General features: G+C 46.1%; 1 pseudogene; it reads left to right on the top strand.

The window, feature by feature from the left end:
* Positions 1–208: 208 nt before the first annotated feature.
* LOC117711979 (ribosome-recycling factor, mitochondrial pseudogene) lies at positions 209–908 on the top strand (annotated as a pseudogene).
* The last annotated feature ends 3,734 nt before the right edge of the window (positions 909–4,642 follow it).

Below are 4,642 nucleotides of genomic sequence, written 5' to 3'. Positions count from 1 at the left end.
GCAGGCATAAAGAAAGGCTCCAGCTCATGACGCCCGTACCTCCACCTCCGCTGCACCGCGTGTGTTTCTCTGTAATCCCGGCTGTAGCTGTGGATGCTTCTGAGGATTCTCTTCCATCACGGCCTTAGGAATAAGATGCTTTCGCCCGCTGCACCCTGCCTTTCGAAGTTACCTTGATGCCTTGACCAGACCTGTTTCAGAAGTTTCCATGAAGACAGTGAATGGAAGACAACATGACTACAGGCAATACTCAGCCTACCCAGCAGTACCAGTCCGCCATTTTGCAACCAAGAAAGCTAAAGCTAAAGGCAAAGGGTGGCCCCAGGCCAGAGTGAACATTGATACAGCCTTGGTCGAGGATATAATCAGCTTGGAAGAGGTGGATGAAGACATGAAGTCTGTGATAGAAGCGCTTAAGGATAATTTCAATAAGACTCTCAACGTAAGGACTGCACCAGGATCTCTTGATCATATTACTGTGGTAACTGCTGATGGGAAGCTCGCTCTAAATCAGATTGGCCAGATCTCCATGGAGTCGCCGCAGATGATTCTGGTGAATATGGCCAGCTTCCCAGAGTGTACAGCTGCAGCTATCAAGGCTGTAAGAGAAAGTGGAATGAATCTGAACCAGAAGTGGAAGGAACACTAATTCAGGTACCCATTCCTAAAGTAACCAGGGAACACAGAGAAAAATGCTGGTAAAACTGGCCAAACAGAACACCAACAAGGCCAAAGAAAATTTACGGAAGGTTTACACTAATGCTATGAATAAACTGAAGAAGTCAAAAAACAAAGCCTAGGAGGACACCATTAGACTCCTCTAGAAACAGATCAGCCAAATGGCGGACGACATGGTAGCAGAGCTGGACGGGCATCTAGTAGCAAAGACCAAAGAACTCCTTGGATGAAAGTCAGCAGTCACAGCCGAACACCCAAGTCCAGTGTCTGCTTGTGCCTTGGGTGGCCTCCCTTGTCCTGACCATCCATCGGAGGCTGACACTGCTGCTCCGCCATGGGCCGCTCAGTCTCCCATTGGAATGCTCAGACTTAGGGAGTCTCTTCCTTATGTCCTTGCATAGCCTTGTTCTGCTCTGAATCTCCTGGTGTGAGGCTCTCAGAGAATCCGCTGTTGGCAGTGACCTTGATTGTAAGGAGTAAGGCCACTGTCAGACTTAGCAGCTCCTCTCCTCAACACAGGAGCCTCCTTTCAAACTGTGAATCATACCCCGCCCTTGTGTTACACTCATTTGGATTAACGTGGGCCTTCAGTCCGACTGCTAATGATCAAGCCTAAATAAATTGGAAAGTAACAACCACAAAAAAAAAAAAAGAAAAGAAAAGAAAAGAAGAGAAAAGAAAAGAAGAGAAAGGCTCCAGCCTGACTCTCTCTATTTTGCCGTGGACCGCCTATATGGACTGTACATAAACAGGGAGAGTGTTTCCTTTACTGACTTAGTAAACATAGACATCAGATCCCAGAGCCCTGTTTTTTGTAAATTTGGGGAGAAGGCAAGATAGCGTCCCTCTTAATTTCATTGTTAGAGTTACAACAACGGTCTGGGACATGACACTCACTGGCTGACATTGTCTAATCTATTTTGAAAACTCCACCAGGGAGGACAGCTTGACTCAAATAAGTCCACAGAGAAATTATGTGAAAAGACATGTGAACATCAATTAACACTGGCTAATGGTCCTGTGCGGTGCGATGAGGACCAGGCTAAACAGAAAGTGCCCATCCTTTGGGCAGCAATGCTCTGTGAGAAGTCCTACTCACAGCAGCAGTGACATCCTCCGCAAAACAAATGACCTCATTAATTAAATAGGTTAGCACTCCCAACACACTGTCCTGAAATTGTTCTTCTGATTTTCAAGAGAGAGATTCTGAGCCAGATTAAATGCCGAAAATCAATCTGTGTGCAGTTGTGGAGATAAGTCCACAGGCCAGGTGTGGTGCTGCACATCTGCAATCTCAACACTTGGGAGGTGGATGGCAGATGGCAGCAAGGAGAAAGTTAGCCTGGGCTACATAGACTGTCTCAAAAACAAACCCAATGAAGATAAGTTACCAGACTAGGATACATCACCCAGCTTACTCTATCTGCTGAGTATAGTTCCTGAGCACACCACCTGACTGGCCTTGTCTTCCAACCTGGCCAGAAACTGGGGCAGGTAGTCAAAGGCTCCCTGCATCTCTAGAATCTTTCTTTTCCCCACTTGAAGACATGTTGAAGTTGTTTTGTTCACTGAACCCACTTTGTTGGATACCTTCCTCTCTGTTCTCGGCACACGTGTAAAGCAGTAAGCATGACATACTACAATCATGGATGGACGTGGCTTCAGTTGCATAGATCGAATCTCATGTACGACATCACGTTCTTTGGATTGTATAAACATAGCACTCCTCTGTTGTGTGCTACTTAGCATTCATCCCTGTTCCTCTGAGGAGCAGTGACCCTTTCTCATCCAAATGGCTTCCCCAGAGCCTGTCCGGGTACACTGCAGCTGCATCCGTGAGACTCTGTGCAACAGACATCCCACTTAAAGCACTCTGCTATGGCTAAATTTTTGTCAACTTGATGCAAGCTAGAGTTATGTGAAAGGAGGAAACCTCAGTTGAGAAAATGTCTCCATAAGATCCGGCTGTAGAGCATTTTCTTAATTAGTGGTTGATGGGGAAGGGCTGAGCTCACTGTGGGTACCGCTCCTCATGGGCTGCTGGTCCTGGATCCCATAAGCAGGCAGAGCACATAATCACATAAGCAAGCAACTCTCCTCCATGGCCTCTGCATCAGTTCCTGCCTCCAGATTCCTTGCCCTGTTTGAGTTCCTGTCCTGACTTCCTTCAATGATGAACTACAATGTTGAAGGATAAGCCAAATAAACCCTTTCCTCCCCAGTTTGCCTTTGGTCATGGTGCTTCCCAGCAGCAATAGAAACTATGGCTAAGACAAACACTGGTTTAGATAAGATGGCCATTTATCTTTTCCTATCGTTTAGTCCAGAAGAAGACCCAACAGGGCTGCCAGGACAGCTGTAAAGTGCCATCAGTGTCCCCAGCTCCATTCATTCTCTGGTTGACTTTCCTTAGTGGTTAATTCCATCCTTAAGACTCCTTCATTGTCCCCTGGTGTCTGCCACAGCAATGATAGTCACACTCACAGCCAACACGGTGAGAAAGAGGAGGGTGGGAAAAGCGGTTGTTGTGATTTGACCATTGCTCCCCAGACTCATGCTGAAACTTAATTGCTACTGTAACGGTGTCAAGGGGTGGGAGCTTTAGGAGATGGGAAGCTCATGAGAGATCTCTCCTCTCAAGTGAGTTAGTGCATCATCCCGGGAGGAAGCCCCTAATACAAAGATAGACTTTGATTGGTTTTCTCTGTCTTTCTGTCAAACTCTCACTTGGTCCAGCCACATTAGGACCCAGTGCTAAAGCCCTCATCACGTGTCAGCTCTACACCCTTAGATAATTTAGCCACTAGAACTTCTTAGCCGGTAAATCCCGTCTTGATAAACTACCCAGTCTGTGGCACTTGTTATGATGGCAGAAAATTAGACTCATTCTAAGATTTCAAGAAGCTTTAAAAGACCTTCCTACATCTTTCCTTAAAATCATGTTGGTTTTTAAATTCATCCCTAAGTTCTTGTACAAGCCTTCTTCTGAAAAGTAGATTCTCTCTCTCTCTCTCTCTCTCTCTCTCTCTCTCTCTCTCTCCCTCTCCCTCTCTCTCTCTCTCTTTGTGTGTGTGTGTCTGTCTCTGTCTCTGTCTCTGTCTCTCTCTCTGTCTATCTGTCTCTGTGTGTGTGTCTGTCTGTCTCTGTCTCTGTCTCTCTCTGTATCTCTCTGTGTCTCTCTCTCTCTGTCTCTCTCTCTCTCTCTGTCGATCATGTTACTAATATCTAAGATGAGCAGAAAGAGCAGTGTGTGGCTTCTCTCTAGATTCTCTTCTACTGGGGAAACAAGCTGCCACACTGAGGAGGAACTTGCCAACTGTTGGCAAGAATTCTCCCACCCCCTGGAATACACTGGAAGCCTCAGTTAAGCTTTTAAAGGGCACAGAGCCTTGGCTGCCATTTTGGCCATAACTTCCTGACTGATCCTGAGCTGACAACCACCAGCTAAGTTACTCTACTTCTTAGCTCAGAAAAAACTATGTGAAATGATACATGTTTACTGTGCCAATGTGCTAAGTTTGAAGATATTTTGTGACACAGCAATAGAAAAGCAACACAAAAGAGGTACTAGCTTTGGTCAACACTGGTGGACAAAGTAGTTTGCATCAAGACCTAGTTGCTGCTTCTCTGAGTGCACAGCCAAACTACATTTCCCATCCCCCTTGCAGTTTGGATGTGGCCACGTAACTAAAATCTCTCCAATACAGGGTGCAAAGGAGACAGACACTGCTTCCAGCCTTGGTCAACAGGATGCACACAAGCCTCTCTGAATATTTTCCCCTTCCGTCAGGACTTTTCTCTCTTTGCAGCCCAAAGCAAATAGCCATGACAAGATCCTCAGAGAGGCCACACCCAAGCAGGAAGATCCTGAATGTTTGGGTAGTGAAGTTAACAAGGGTGGTCTTAGATGACTGGACATTTGACAGTGCTTATTAGAGAAGTGCAAAATAAATGGGTTTAGTCA

Source organism: Arvicanthis niloticus, chromosome 6 (genome assembly GCF_011762505.2).
Source record: "Arvicanthis niloticus isolate mArvNil1 chromosome 6, mArvNil1.pat.X, whole genome shotgun sequence".
Lineage (NCBI taxonomy): Eukaryota > Metazoa > Chordata > Mammalia > Rodentia > Muridae > Arvicanthis > Arvicanthis niloticus.
Note: the sequence above shows the minus strand (reverse complement) of the source record. Positions and strands in the feature narration are given on the sequence as shown.